We start from the raw sequence: 16905 nt of genomic DNA on the forward strand, positions 1-16905 counted from the left end.
AACAGTGTTTAATCATTTATTTTTAAAAAATTATTAATTTTTTTTATTTTTAAAAAGATTTTCCAGTAATATTTCTTCAAAGCCATGTAAAAATCGGGAACTAATTACTTGAGAAACTATTAATAACGCCCTATCTTGTGGGGGATACGGCCCTACCAACTGTTTCTTATATCCCAGAGATAAGCACTTCTAGTGACTGCACAATACCCCCTTACAGGTATATGAGAGAATTTAGGGTCTAGATAAACATCAAACATCCTATGCCTCTTATGAACACATACATGGGGCCCCAATAGGTACCTCCAACAAAACAATAAATACTGATATAAACATAACGAAGCAACTCCACAGGTGTCTGAAAGACAGAGGGGGGAGAGAAAAAAGTTGTTATGGCGACAATTTCAGCAGCCCAACGGAGATATAGTGCTATATATCTCTACATATACCCCCCTTTTTTTATACAAGAGAATATATAGGTATTTCACTGTATTTGTGCCATTGGATGTAGCACTTGGCTCTGTTTGTGTTTGTTTATAGTATATATTGCCATGCCCAGTAGCACTCCGTTTTGACATTTACATTTGACATTTATACACACACACACACACACACACACACACACACACACATATATATATATATATATATATATATAAATATAAAAAAGAAAAGAAAAAAACAGGCACACACCTAGTGCATTAAAGTATAACAATTCGGTTTATAGAACAATAAAAACAGTCAAATGCCCACTCACAAGTGTACACGGTATATAAGTAGGTATGAGATAGGCTCTCATAAGCCAATACTGCCGTCCGACTAAGCAATGGTGTCCTTCTCCTGTGTGCTCTCCGCGTGGTCTCCTGCAACCGGAAGTGACGTCCACCCGGTCGGGTGCCCCGCACAGGAAATCCCTCCGGGAACCAGTACCTTCAGCTGCCTGCTTCTGGTCGCTGCACCACCGGGGGAAAGAGGGATCCAAACTTCTGCTTTGCCTCTCACAGCCTGCAATAGTTCTCAACCCGCAGTAATGGTCTCCGTGGGAAAATGACTCCTCTGTCTTAGCCACGCCCTATGCGTTTCATCATCTATGATGACTTCATCAGGGGATACCCATTGGATGTGCCCCCACAGTATTTATAGCAAGGATATTTGCATATACTAATAAAACAATTAAAAAGTTAATTACAAACGTTCAACCAGTCTATTGCTTTAATCTTAATTCAGTGCAAATCCCAATAGACTGGTTATGAGGACCACACTATCTTTCAAAAAATGTGATTAGATGAATGTTTATATTTTACAATTTACAGAGATATGCTCAATTCGTTGGAATTTTTGCAGAGTATTGCTTGATGTGTTAATTCATAAGCTTAATATGCTATTATCATTGTTTGAGTAGTAGTTAATATTAGTTCTATTTTTGTTTATAAATTGAGTCTGATTTTGATTTTAATAACCTCGAAGTCTGATTTGAGCAAATGACTAAGTGACAAATATGTTATATATGATCAAAAAAGGTTATATCAAGAATTGGAGAAGCTATTACATGTAGAATGAAACTACCAATTTAACCCCTTACACCATTAGCCAGCAGCTTAGTTGCTAGGATAATACATGGACTGAAGTTCCACTTACCAAGTCTTAGTAAATATACCTGGTGTTATCCATTAGTAATTTACAAGTGTATGGATTGCAGTTGGAGTCATTGGTGCAGCAAAGGTTGTTATTATGCAAGGACAGAAGAACCCTCAACATGAATCGTGTAATATTGAAAGTGTGTGTAATATAAAAATACATATTATTAACCTATGTGATGTTGATAAAACTACCTATATGTGAAACATTAAATAAATTATGATATATATAATAAAGTGAATGTGAATAAATGTATGTGTATAAATTAACGTGAATAGATGTTGTAAAGATCTAACTAATAAAATAATGTGTGAAATTAACACTGAAGCTATTTATGTTGTGATTAAATAGGGTAAGGCCATTCGCGAACCAGAACAGACACATCCGCAATATGGTGTGAACCATAGATAATTCAACCCAAAATAGGGTTATTATATATAATCTCTAAAGATGACAGTATGGAAAGTTATATTATTAGACCTGACATGTCACCATAGTTCAGAGGGAATGCTGTAAAGCATTCAAACCAGACCTCCGAAGGATCACCCTCCATGGGTGATCACACTATGGTGCTTGTGTCAATATGGTCATTATGTCCCTTAGGGTGCATGGTATCTAAAATATACATCCAGTAAGTCTCCCTCATACACAATCTTTTAAAGCGATCACCACCCATATATGTGGGTGGAATGTACTCAATGCCCATAACTCGTAGGGACTTTGGATCTTTAAGATGTTTAGTACAGTAATGGCGGGAGAGGTTGTGTGTTTGGCATCCATTTATTATATTTCTTCGGTGCTCTAAAAATCTTGTACTTAGAGCTCTTGTAGTGCGGCCCACATATTGTAAGCTGCATTCGCATGATATCAGATAAATAACATACTCACTGAGACAGTTAATATATTCTGTTATTTCATGCGAAATGCCATTAGATTGAGATGTAAATTTATTAGTTTTAATCAAATGTTTACAAGTAAGACACCTGCCTCTCCCACATCCAAAGTTTCCCTTTTCCCTGATGTGAATGGAACCATCCACTCTTTTTGTGTTTACTACTTTTGATGTTTTTAATTTGCTTGGAGCAATCATTGTTTTGATACTCCTTGCTTTTCTGAAAATCACAGGAGCATGTTTTGGCAAATGATGACCAATTTCTGGATCGCTGACCAGAATGTTCCAATGACAATTTAAAACTTTTTGAATTTGTTTTGCAGATTGATTATATTGCGTAATAAATTTTGGTGTAGACCCTTTAAATTTAGCCTCATTACTAGAGTTACAAATTGTTTTTAATTTTGATTTTTCCAATAGTGTAGCACGATCTAGAAGACTAGCGTCTAAAAATGCTTTATTGGCAATTGTCATGTCATAGCCTTTTTCCTGAAACTTTCCTGAAAGATTTTTACCCTTAATACGAAAATCTGTGTCCATTGAACAGTTGCGTCTTAACCTGTAAAACTGACTTTTAGGTACATTGTCTAACCATTTTTTATAATGGTTGCTACCATATTGTAGGTAGCTGTTCGCAACCACAGTTTTAAAGTGTGTTCTTGTTTGAATTTTGTTTTGAAGACCCACAAATAGCTCCAGATCTAAAAATACTATAGTGTCAGGATGTATGTTATATGTAAATTTCAGCCCCATCTGGTTATCATTGAAGGATTCCAGAATCCCCTCCAGGATTCCCCTCTCACCATCCCAAATAATAAGGATATCATCTATGAAACGGCCATAGAACACCAATCCCGCCCCCAGTACAGCATCCCCCCACACATGGGTACTCTCCCACAGTCCCATATAGAGGTTAGCATAACTAGGAGCAAATTTGGATCCCATGGCCGTTCCACAGATTTGCAAATAAAATGTGTCTTCAAATAAAAAGTAATTGTGATTCAAAATGAATTTAATGCAGGCTAAAAGAAACAACCTTTGTGAAGAGTGCAAATTAGAATCTAATTCTAAAAAGTGACTAATTGCCTGGATACCTTTTATGTGCTCAATACAAGTGTAAAGTGAAGATACATCACAAGTAACCCAGTGAAAGGTATCCTTCCATTTGATACCGGATATGGAATCGATGACATGCAACGTGTCCCGTATGTATGAACGTAATTTAATAACATACAGTAGGGCTGTAAATAATAATCCACATATTGGGACATGTTGGACGTCATCGAACCAATCCCCGATACAATAGGCCTCCCTGGTGGATTCAAAGTGTCTTTGTGCAATTTGGGAATGTGATAAAAAATAAGCGTTCTAGGGTGTTTAATAAACAAAAACTTGTGCTCTAATTTAGAAATGATCCCTTCTGTGAATGCATCCTGGAGGAGACTCTGAAATTCCAACTGATAACCCTCAGAGGGGTCTTCAATTAGGGTCTGATAGGATGTAGTGTCAAGTAGGAGGCGATGGGCTTCACATAGATAGTCTGCCCGATCCTGTAGGACAATCGCCCCCCCTTTATCTGCTTGGCGAACAACTAAATCACTGTTATTTTTTATATTTAGCAATGCTTGATTTTCTTCTTTTGTAAGATTTTTATGTTTTAATTCTACATTATTAAGACACAACTGTTCTAAGTCCCTAAGGACTACTGTATAGAATGTTTCAATGAAATTACCCTTTGATTGGTAAGGAAAGTATGTCGATTTCGGGACAAATGGAGATGGTTTATATTTCAATAAAGTATCCTGATCTATTTCAATTGGGCATAAACTGGAATCTATCATTGTATTTGTTTCTTCCTCATGTATTGTAATGTCCATCAGCGAGTTCACATCTAAATCCTGGTTACCAAATGTTGTTCTTTTTATGGATGGATCCATTAATCTGTCAGTAACACTTGAGATTTGTGTACTATTTGAACTATTACCGACCTTATCCGATTCCACCAGAAAAGAAGTCAGGGCATTTGTGCATTCTATTTCTTGTGTATTAAAATTTAATTCTAAATTTTCTTCCCCTTTTTGGGTGTAGTGTCGCATCAAAGTTAACTTGCGGATGTATCTGTTCAGGTCCACAAACAGGTCAAACCTATTGGGTAGACTATTGGGTGCATAGGATAAACCTTTAGCTAATAATGATATGTGATGTGGAGTGAGTGTGAAGAAAGATTGTAAATACCGTGTTTATGTGGTGTGTCTAACATCATCTTCATTTTCTTCTGTCCTTGCTTCTTTGCTCCTCCTCTGACTCCCCTGAATCTCGTTTTCTTCGGGGTTGTTACTGATTTTGTTTCTCCCAAAGTGGATATCTCTTTTCCTTTTCTCTCTGTTCTAAAAAAGAGGTGGATTTGTTTACTTTGTTAGGTGAAACATTATTTGTTGGATTAGAACCCTTGATGGTATTTTTAGATCTTGCTCCTTCCCTTAGTTCCCCTTCACTTTGCTCTTGGGACTCCCCATTATCCTCACAACCGTCCCCCAAAATTGAGAAACGATTGGAGGTGGAGCAATTTGCAGAGTAAGTGGTAGGAGTGACCTTTTGATGTTCCTTTTCTTTCCTATCCATCCTAGCTTCTTTTATTAGTGTAATAATTTCATTTTTCTCCTTCTCGTTTGATATAGGTTTTTTTTTGTGATTTGTTGTCTCTGTTTTCATGTCTGTAACCTGAATTGGATCTACCATATCTACGATGTTGAAAAGAGTCCCCTTTCCTTCTCCAATTCCTTACTCTATCATTTGCATAGTCATCTTTATCACGTTTGAGTTTGTTTTTTTTTAATCAATGATTTCTTTTTCAAATGATACTACTCTTTTATGTACTATTTCATCAAGTCGAATAAATTCCTCTGTACCTTCAAATGGTTTAACAATTTCTTGTACCTGAGCTATCTCTTTCCCTAATTTCTCCAATCTTTCTTGCCTGTAGGAGATCAAGAGGTTAATAAGAGACACTGAGCATGCTTCCAAAATAGCATTCCACTCTTTTGTGAATGTTTCAGGTGCCTCAAATGTCGTTTTTTTTGTAATTCTTAAACCTCTTGGAACTAGTTTAATATCTATATAGTTCTGGAGGGAGAGTAGATCTAACCAATTTCTCGTTTCATCTTTTGTATAGTTCTCCAATTCCTGGAAATTATTTTTTAAATCAACATTTTTCTCTATGATATCAGTGGTGTCCTCATTTACAATATTTGCAAGTTTATTCCTTCTGGCTAAACGTTCCTCACAGTTTTGCATCATTTTAGTAAGTGTTATACTGAACTTCTATAATTGACAATGGATCACAACACACTGAAATGAATACAATAAATTAAAAGAAATTGTTTTTAGTTTATACTATCTATTTCAAGGGTGCAATATGGCAGCTAACTTCTAAGTGATATATAACAAAACAAAACAAAAAAAAATCAAAGTAGCGCCTCTATTGTAACCTAACAACTGTGATTATGTTATAGATATGATATAAGATATGATTATTACCTAACTGTGAAATACAACCAATCGGGTGGCAAAGATAGGTATATAAATTTAAAAAACCTATGTTAACTTGGGATATTACATTTAAAAATAAAAAGCAATGTACTAATACTTTAATAATAAAAAATTGTGATAAAAATGTGTAAAAATAGAGTAAATAAAAACCAATGGATAAAATCCGTAAAAAACCTTAAAAAACACAGAGTCCTGTTCCAAATAAACGCATCCAGGTAATAGGCAGCCCGTTTAGAAGGGATCACTACTCCCTGTTGATACCTATGAAAAAGAAAAGAAAAAAACAGGTGCACACCTAGTGCATTAAAGTATAACAATTCGGTTTATAGAACAATAAAAACAGTCAAATGCCCACTCACAAGTGTACACGGTATATAAGCAGGTATGAGATAGGCTCTCATAAGCCAATACTGCCGTCCGACTCAGCAATGGTGTCTTTCTCCTGTGTGCTCTCCGCGTGGTCTCCTGCAACCGGAAGTGACGTCCACCCGGTCGGGTGCCCCGCACAGGAAATCCCTCCGGGAACCAGTACCTTCAGCTGCCTGCTTCTGGTCGCTGCACCACCGGGGGAAAGATGGATCCAAACTTCTGCTTTGCCTCTCTGTAAGGATTCAGGAGTCACGCCGCTCGCGGCGTGCTCCTCACTCACCTGCAGCCCTGCCAGGGTCTCCCGCGGCTCACACGGATTCCTCCTCTAAGACGCCGAGCTCCATTTCCCCTGTGCGCGCGCGCACGTCAGTTCCCTTCTTCTGCCCTCGGTTCAGGGCATGTGCCCGCGCACGCATCCACAGGCGCAGCCACCCGGAGGCGCGGCCACACAGAGGCGCACCAGCCTCTTAAAGCACAGTACCCTTTTCCAATGCTGCAATTCAATACACCAATTCTTCTAGGATCTATAGCTCCTCCTCCAGGAACTCATCTAGACCTATCCCTGTCTCAGCCTGGCCCATTCACACCCCCCCACCATGCTACTCTGCCATTGGACCCTCTTGCCTATATATACCCTGCAGCTTCATTAACTCGTTGGCTGAGCATAGAACCAGTTGTTCTCATTACTCTCTGCCTCCCTAGTCCTGTCTTGTCCTATATTGTTTTGCAGTCTTTCTCGTGTACCGAACCGGCTTCCGCTACGTCTACCCGCACCTCTGGCATCCCGAACTCGGCATACGGCAACACGACTCTCCGCACCTCTGGCATCCCGATCTCGGCAAACGGTAAACGACAACGTCCTTCTCTCTAACCCCGGACTTGGCAAACAGCACCCTCTACCATCCGTACCTCTCCTGCCCCGATCCGGACTTCCAGACCACTCTACTCTCAAGACGTGCCCTCGTGGCTGTGGGTGGCGTTATATCCTATCCCACCTCAGCACCGCGGTCCCGTCTCGTTTGTGGTGAGCACGCCCTGACACTCTCACAGCCTGCAATTGTTCTCAACCCGCAGTAATGGTCTCCGTGGGAAAATGACTCCTCTGTCTTAGCCACGCCCTATGCGTTTCATCATCTATGATGACTTCATCAGGGGATACCCATTGGATGTGCTCCCACAGTATTTATAGCAAGGATATTTGCATATACTAATAAAACAATTAAAAAGTTCATTACAAACGTTCAACCAGTCTATTGCTTTAATCTTAATGCAGTGCAAATCCCAATAGACTGGTTATGAGGACCACACTATCTTTCAAAAAATGTGATTAGATGAATGTTTATCTAACAATAGGTACCTCCAACAAAACAATAAATACTGATATAAACATAACGAAGCAACTCCACAGGTGTCTGAAAGACAGAGGGGGGAGAGAAAAAAGTTGTTAGGGCGACAATTTCAGCAGCCGAACGGAGATATAGTGCTATATATATCTACATATACCCCCCCTTTTTTTTTACAAGAGAATATATAGGTATTTCACTGTATTTGTGCCATTGGATGTAGCACTTGGCTCTGTTTGTGTTTGTTTATAGTATATATTGCCATGCCCAGTAGCACTCCGTTTTGACATTTACATTTGACATTTATACTCACATACATATATATATACTGTATATATATATATATATATATATATATATATATATATATATATATATATATATATGTAACCCTTTTTGTGAACCGGCCGACCCACCCAATCTCACATTGGCCCCTCGTGGTCTAACCGGTCCCTTTCCCTGCAACACACCTGCTCCTAAAGGGTTACTGGTACTGAAACACACCTGCGGCTCCAGGAGATCTGAGCCTCCGCTAGCTGGGAGCCTGGGGAAACCCTTAACGTTACCTGGTGCAGCGCCTCCACTTACCCAGGATCCCCCGTTAGGAAAGATAGCCCTGAGTAAGAAATACCATAACACACGTGGATAAAACAATACTAACACTTTACTTGAGAACACATATCACATACCATAACACATTGCATAACATAACCCTTACATAACCAGATGCTCTACCCGCATCACCTCAGCCCAATGTCTGGTGTTCCCCACCCAGTGTCCTGTGATCACCCCACACCCAATGTCTCGTAAATCCTACGGAGGTCATGGGTGACTGCGCAGTCACTAAATTAAGCTAGGGCCCAGTTGGTGCACTTATATGTCAGAGGTACCTTCCGAGCACTCCGATGCTCGGGACCGCCACACACTTCTCAAAGGGTCAGACGTCCGTCTGATCCTATTCAGGTACTTCCGCCGTGGACCCCAACGAGGGTCCCACCGCTTCCCGGGAACTCCAACCGGATCACGGCAACACCAACCACATGGGAACAGCAACCGCAGCTATTCGCTTTCTGCCTAACTACTTCTAGAGTGACAGCAACCCTAACCTAGGGCCTGTCCCTGAGGAACCGCAACCTGGGATGGCTTGGGGAAAACTCCTAGGGCCTGTGGACAATAACCTGCCCCCCTTCCCCTAGCTACCCAGTCTCAACTGTAACTGCTAGTCCTAACAGCCTAACGCACCTGCAGCCAACACTCAGCTCACACTGTCAGCCTGCAGGGATTCACACACACTTCACACACACTGCACGCACTGCGCCCAGCACATGCAGCGACACACACACAGACAGCTGCAATCACACACAGCCACCTGGATCCCGCAGCAAATCCACTGCTTGCACACTGTGCCTCTTTGACAGTGCCCACAGCCCTCTCCGCTGTGGCACTGCCAAACCTGCACCTTCCACACTCAAGGGTCACCTCCCTAGCTAAGGCGTCCCTCTTCAGTTACCCCCTGCCCTTCCCGGGAATTGGGGCCTGCCTGGGGATCTAGGGAGAACCCTTACCTGATGCAGGAGCCACGCGCTCCCTGCACCCTTCCTACTCCTTCCTTCTCCTCTGCCTGACTGACGCATGCAAAGCCCGGGAAATGTATCTATATTCCCGGGCTGAGCTTCCTCCAGCCCTATTGGCCACACTCAGGCACCTGATGCCTGTCTCCCTAAGCCTCCTGGGAATTGTAGTTCCCAGGGGGCTGTCTATGCATTGGGGCCGCGTGCGTGCTTCCTTTGCGCATGCGCGAACCCCTAATGGCCGCCTCAACCTCTCTACTACCTTCCCTACTCTCGCGCGACCTCTCCCTAGCCCTGGAGTCCTATCGCGCTCTGGCCGCCTCCTGCGCATGCGCGAACCTACGCGCAATGGCGGCGCACTCTCCTCAAGCCGCCGAGCCGGTGGCAACGCGATCGCGGCCCTAGCGACGGCCCGATCGCGTTCCCGGCAACCGTCCTGCACCGCTCCCTGCAATGGCCCCCACCCTCGCGTTCTCCCGGCGGGTTCACCGCTGCCTCCGGCGGCACCCACGACCACCCGGTAAGCGCGGAGGGAGGTCAGGGAGCTAAATTTTACCTCGGGGCTACATTCTCCCCTTCGCAGAATCCCAACGCCCTCGCTTGGGTAGCAACCATACAGGGTAAAATACATGGCATAAATCACATCACATGTAACATGCATTTTGTCATCAATCCTCATATGGATACCCGAGGCCAGCTGAGTCTCAGAGTGGAGTGCCCCTAACAGATTGGGTGAGGGTATCCCACCTTGACTCCTGTGAGTCTTTTGGAACTCTAGACCCGTCCCTTGCACCAACCCACCTTCTCCCTCTCGCAAAAAAAAATGTACGGGGTCCTGGGTATTGACCCTTTCCGGTTCCTCCGGTCTCGTCTCACGGGAGACAGGGAGGCTCAGTCTCTTTCCTCGATCCACCACATGGCGAACACAGCGCTCCATTGCGCACCTAGGAGAGGCCACAACTACCAGAGCGGTCTCAACAGAGTCTTTGTCCGCTCCAACCATCCCTTTAACGGTGACTCCTTCTGTGGGCTGTACAACTTCTTCGGATAGGCCCGGGTCTTGAGAAGGCCAAGTTTGGAGACTCCTCGTGCAGGAGTATGTGTCGCTCCGGTCCGCTACACCGGATACCTTGGTGAGGTCGAGTTCGTTCCACGATCTGCAGAGATCTTCTGGGGGAGACACCTCCACCAGGACGCGATGACGGGGTGAGCTCATCGCCCGGGTGACCCTACCTCTGGAGTCACCAGGCTCCACGATCACCGGGGAGCTCACACCCGACACCCCTGGGGCAGTCAACTTACCCCTATCGTTGTCGGCAGGTACTGATCCCAAGCCTGGGACCGCTGGTACCTCGATGGTAGGCCGGACTGGCCGTTGCAGGGCACACGGGCCCACATAATGGTCTGCCTCAGTTGAGGTGGTTGCCTCGGTGACCTCACTGGAGTGGTCCGCCGGCAGGCGCATCACCACGCTCGGTTGGTCGCTAGAATCACCACACATGGGCGGGGGTATAAACACCTTACCCTGGCCTTCTGGAATCTGTGGTTCTGGTCTCGGTGGTTCCTGCTCAGGAACCGGGTCTGGAACCGACATCTGGGGTTCCGACATCTGGAGCTCCGCCTTCAGCGGCTCCGGCTCAGCGTCTGGGAAGTTCATGTGGGCACACGGGCCCTCCACCACCTCCATCGCTGAAGTGGACAATTCAGGAGCGGCTTCACCCACCTTGGGGGCACCATCAGGCGCCTCTTCCTCCGTAGGTTCCGCCATCAGAGGGTCCGGCTCTTCCAGTTGAAGGTCCCCTTGGAGAGGGTCTGCAACAGTGGCCGGGACACACGGGTCCTCGGCGGCCTCTGGAAGTAGAACAAACTGGGGACACGCATCACTTACTTCAGGAGAGAGGTCCGGCTCCTCCTCTTCTTCATCGGCTGGTTCCGCCGCCTGGGGCAGGACAGGCTTGAGGAACCAGGCCCCGCAACACTCACATTGAGGCTCCCACGCCAGTGCCTCCCTAGGACAGTCACAATTTGGCATAAAACACTGGGTACCCAGTTCTCCATCCAGCTCGATGTACTTGAAGTCGAGCGGTAACTGCGACAGGACTGCTCCCGAGGCACAGGCTTTTTGCAGGCAGGGACACACTAGCACAACTTCATCTAGTCCTGTCGCTCGCCAGGGCATATACACATTGGGGTGTAACCCCTGGCAGTCTATTTCCTTCTCAGAGGAAGGACACTCCATTTCTACAACAGTGTCCCCTCCCACTGGCCGTTCTGTAGGCTGCGGCAGTTTGGGTTGCAGGAACTGTACCGCACAGTCAGGACACTCGGGCCCTCGAGTCAATTCGCCGCGGAGGCAGTCGCATACCCTCAGGCAACAGTGCGTCCACTCTTCCCCATCTATCACTGTCCTTGTGAGCGCTACTGGTGACCTAGTTAACCCATCTACCCAGCCACCAGTCACCTCCCAGTCTCTGAATGCACACGGGCATAATGCTACTGGCCATGCTAAATCTGGGGTCCGTAGGACTCTATACAGCCAGGGGTGTTTTTCTTGGCACCCCTGGCTTTCCTGAGGGGGAACAGAAATTTCTGATCTCTGCTCAAGACACTCCCTCCCCCTGGTGGACTCTAGAGGAGGGGCAGCACAGTCTTTTGGGGAATGTTGCAAAACTGAGTTTCTCACAGTGTGGGGGCGGGGCTCGGGTTTTCCCGCCAGTCCTGGATAACTGTTGGCAACATTTTCCCGCGCGCCCGGGAACTTAGCACGTGGCTGCCTCCGCCTTGAGGGCTTCCCCATGGCGGAACAAAAATAGGACACAAATTTAGAAAAACATGTACAGGGCACCCCAGGTCTGATCATCTCAGCAGCGCCTCCAAATGTAACCCTTTTTGTGAACCGGCCGACCCACCCAATCTCACATTGGCCCCTCGTGGTCTAACCGGTCCCTTTCCCTGCAACACACCTGCTCCTAAAGGGTTACTGGTACTGAAACACACCTGCGGCTCCAGGAGATCTGAGCCTCCGCTAGCTGGGAGCCTGGGGAAACCCTTAACGTTACCTGGTGCAGCGCCTCCACTTACCCAGGATCCCCCGTTAGGAAAGATAGCCCTGAGTAAGAAATACCATAACACACGTGGATAAAACAATACTAACACTTTACTTGAGAACACATATCACATACCATAACACATTGCATAACATAACCCTTACATAACCAGATGCTCTACCCGCATCACCTCAGCCCAATGTCTGGTGTTCCCCACCCAGTGTCCTGTGATCACCCCACACCCAATGTCTCGTAAATCCTACGGAGGTCGTGGGTGACTGCGCAGTCACTAAATTAAGCTAGGGCCCAGTTGGTGCACTTATATGTCAGAGGTACCTTCCGAGCACTCCGATGCTCGGGACCGCCACACACTTCTCAAAGGGTCAGACGTCCGTCTGATCCTATTCAGGTACTTCCGCCATGGACCCCAACGAGGGTCCCACCGCTTCCCGGGAACTCCAACCGGATCACGGCAACACCAACCACATGAGAACAGCAACCGCAGCTATTCGCTTTCTGCCTAACTACTTCTAGAGTGACAGCAACCCTAACCTAGGGCCTGTCCCTGAGGAACCGCAACCTGGGATGGCTTGGGGAAAACTCCTAGGGCCTGTGGACAATAACCTGCCCCCCTTCCCCTAGCTACCCAGTCTCAACTGTAACTGCTAGTCCTAACAGCCTAACGCACCTGCAGCCAACACTCAGCTCACACTGTCAGCCTGCAGGGATTCACACACACTTCACACACACTGCACGCACTGCGCCCAGCACATGCAGCGACACACACACAGACAGCTGCAATCACACACAGCCACCTGGATCCCGCAGCAAATCCACTGCTTGCACACTGTGCCTCTTTGACAGTGCCCACAGCCCTCTCCGCTGTGGCACTGCCAAACCTGCACCTTCCACACTCAAGGGTCACCTCCCTAGCTAAGGCGTCCCTCTTCAGTTACCCCCTGCCCTTACCGGGAATTGGGGCCTGCCTGGGGATCTAGGGAGAACCCTTACCTGATGCAGGAGCCACGCGCTCCCTGCACCCTTCCTACTCCTTCCTTCTCCTCTGCCTGACTGACGCATGCAAAGCCCGGGAAATGTATCTATATTCCCGGGCTGAGCTTCCTCCAGCCCTATTGGCCACACTCAGGCACCTGATGCCTGTCTCCCTAAGCCTCCTGGGAATTGTAGTTCCCAGGGGGTTGTCTATGCATTGGGGCCGCGTGCGCGCTTCCTTTGCGCATGCGCGAACCCCTAATGGCCGCCTCAACCTCTCTACTACCTTCCCTACTCTCGCGCGACCTCTCCCTAGCCCTGGAGTCCTATCGCGCTCTGGCCGCCTCCTGCGCATGCGCGAACCTACGCGCAATGGCGGCGCACTCTCCTCAAGCCGCCGAGCCGGTGGCAACGCGATCGCGGCCCTAGCGACGGCCCGATCGCGTTCCCGGCAACCGGCCTGCACCGCTCCCTGCAATGGCCCCCACCCTCGCGTTCTCCCGGCGGGTTCACCGCTGCCTCCGGCGGCACCCACGACCACCCGGTAAGCGCGGAGGGAGGTCAGGGAGCTAAATTTTACCTCGGGGCTACATATATATATATAATTGCTTCCCCCCTCGGCGTGTGACATCATCACGTGACAGAACGTCATGACGCAAATGACGTCATGACGCAAATGACGTCACGACGCGATGACGTCACGCTGCTAAGCAACAGAGTAAATATCAACATAGAAAGAGAGAGACATAGGAAATCGGACAGCTAAACTGCTGTGCAGGCAGAGAAAGGCATGTAATAAAAAAAAACCTATTATATTCAGCAGGAAGTATTCAATAGTGAGCTGGAACAGTAGTATCTGGAGTTTAGAGTCCCTCTTTAGCATGAAGTCCAATACCATGATGAGCACAGCTGTAAATAAAAGTAATCTTAGTTAAGTCATAATGCAAGCACATAAACTGCACAACAATCACAGTAGCCTATGCGTATCAAGGTAGACAACCCCCACAAGAAGAATACCACAGGAGAAAAAATATCCACAGGAGAAAAAATATCCACAGGAGAAAAAATATCCACGGAATGGTAAAAATAGCAGGTAACGCAAAGCATAAGTGTAGCATTACCTCTTGGGGCATCAACCTCAAATGCACTCCTATATACCTTATGTTGTTTTGGATTACATGTCTTTCTCTGCCTGCCTGCACAGCCTGATCTGACACAGTGATTGTACTATGTATATATTTCTTCTGTATATTCTCTTTTATTATTTCCATTCCTGGTTTTTGTACTACTGGGTGGGAGGGGGGGGAGTTTTAGGGGATGGGTTGACTTGATAAACTGATAATGTTCAATATCCATGAGGACATGTCTTATTGATAATTTCCTTATTAGCGCATACAGGGCTCTCAGCAAGTTGTATTACTTAGTATGGGCATAACCCTTATCCAAGATGGCGGCTCTGGCTTCAGTATCGCTAGTGACCATGTGCAGTACTAGCAAGCCTCCTATTGGCTGAGACATCATGCAGGCTTCTGCGCGTGCGTGAGCAAAACCTAGGCTTGTGGTTTCTGGAGCAGAGAAGGTGATTACTCGTATCCCATTCCCCTCTTATCCCATCCCCCTCTTATCCCATTCCCCTCTTATCCCATTCCCCTCTTATCCCATCCCCCTCTTATCCCATCCCCCTCTTATCCCATCCCCCTCTTATCCCATCCCCCTCTTATCCCATTCCCCTCTTATCCCACCCCCCTCTTATCCCACCCCCCTCTTATCCCACCCCCCTCTTATCCCACTCCCCTCTTATCCCACCCCCCTCTTATCCCACCCCCCTCTTATCCCACCCCCCTCTTATCCCATTCCCCTCTTATCCCATTCCCCTCTTATCCCATCCCCCTCTTATCCCATTCCCCTCTTATCCCATTCCCCTCTTATCCCATCCCCCTCTTATCCCATCCCCCTCTTATCCCATTCCCCTCTTATCCCATCCCCCTCTTATCCCATTCCCCTCTTATCCCACCCCCCTCTTATCCCACCCCCCTCTTATCCCACTCCCCTCTTATCCCACCCCCCTCTTATCCCACCCCCCTCTTATCCCACCCCCCTCTTATCCCATCCCCCTCTTATCCCATCCCCCTCTTATCCCATCCCCCTCTTATCCCATCCCCCTCTTATCCCATCCCCCTCTTATCCCATCCCCCTCTTATCCCATCCCCCTCTTATCCCATCCCCCTCTTATCCCATCCCCCTCTTATCCCATCCCCCTCTTATCCCATTCCCCTCTTATCCCATCCCCCTCTTATCCCATCCCCCTCTTATCCCATCCCCCTCTTATCCCATCCCCCTCTTATCCCATCCCCCTCTTATCCCATCCCCCTCTTATCCCATCCCCCTCTTATCCCATTCCCCTCTTATCCCATTCCCCTCTTATCATTGTACTCCCCTCCCTATAATTATGTAATGAGGGGGGGGTGAGAGGGGCTCAGTGAGGGGGGGGGTGAGAGGGGCTCAGTGAGGGGGGGGTGAGAGGGGCTCAGTGAGAGGGGCTCAGTGAGGGGGGGGGTGAGAGGGGCTCAGTGAGGGGGGGTGAGAGGGGCTCAGTGAGGGGGGGGTGAGAGGGGCTCAGTGAGGGGGGGGGGTGAGGGGAACTCGGAGGGGGGGTGAGGGGAACTCGGAGGGGGGGTGAGGGGAACTCGGAGGGGGGGTGAGGGGGACTCGGAGGAGGGGGTGGGTGAGAGGGACTCGGAGGAGGGGGTGAGAGGGACTCGGAGGGGGGGGTGAGAGGGACTCGGAGGGGGGGGGTGAGAGGGACTCGGAGGGGGGGTGAGAGGGACTCGGAGGGGGGGGGTGAGAGGGTGTCGGAGGGGGGGGGGTGAAAGGGACTCGGAGGGGGGGGGGGTGAGAGGGACTCGGAGGGGGGGTGAGAGGGACTCGGAGGGGGGGGGTGAGAGGGACTCGGAGGGGGGGGTGAGAGGGACTCGGAGGGGGGGTGAGAGGGACTCGGAGGGGGGGGGTTAGAGGGGCTGGGGGGGGGTGAGAGGGGCTCGGGGGGTTGAGAGGGGCTCAGGAGGGGGGATGGGGGGGTGAGAGGGGCTCAGTGAGGGGGGACGGGGGATGAGAGGGGCTCAGTGAGGGGGAGGCGCGATGAGAGGGGCTCAGTGAGGGGGGAGGGGGGTGAGAGGAGCTCAGTGAGGGTGAGAGGGGCTCAGTGAGGGGGATGAGGGGCTCAGTGAGGGGGGAGGGGTGGTGAGGGGCTCAGTGAGAGGGGGAGGGGGGGTGGAGGGGCTCAGTGAGGGGGTGGGAGGGGCTCAGTGAGGGGGGGTTAGAGGGGCTCGGGGAGGGGGGGGAGAGGGGCTCAGTGAGGGGGGGAGGGGGTGAGAGGGGCTCAGTGAGGGGGATGAGAGGGGCTCAGTGAGGGGGGGAGGGGGTGGTGAGAGGGGCTCAGTGAGGGGGGGGTGAGAGGGGCTCAGTGAGGGGGGGGAGGGGGGGTGAGAGGGGCTCAGTGAGGGGGT

At 48.2% G+C, this 16905-nt stretch overlaps 2 protein-coding genes across 3 annotated transcripts in view; both read left to right on the top strand.

Moving 5' to 3' along the window:
* Positions 1–16905, top strand: part of LOC142464294 (uncharacterized) — a 566786-nt gene that overhangs the window by 404245 nt on the left and 145636 nt on the right. Inside the window, exon 1 of one of the 2 annotated variants that reach the window (XM_075567767.1) lies at positions 14919–14978. The exons of the other annotated variant lie outside the window; for it this stretch is intronic. The gene's annotated coding sequence lies outside the window, so the exon portion shown is untranslated. Of the gene's footprint in view, positions 1–14918; positions 14979–16905 lie in introns of those variants that run through there. 2 annotated transcript variants of the gene reach the window in all.
* LOC142464298 (uncharacterized) overlaps positions 1–16905 on the top strand; it is a 429853-nt gene that overhangs the window by 21387 nt on the left and 391561 nt on the right. The gene's annotated exons all lie outside the window — the stretch shown is intronic.

This window comes from Ascaphus truei, chromosome 12 (assembly GCF_040206685.1).
Source record: "Ascaphus truei isolate aAscTru1 chromosome 12, aAscTru1.hap1, whole genome shotgun sequence".
NCBI classification, from domain to species: domain Eukaryota; kingdom Metazoa; phylum Chordata; class Amphibia; order Anura; family Ascaphidae; genus Ascaphus; species Ascaphus truei.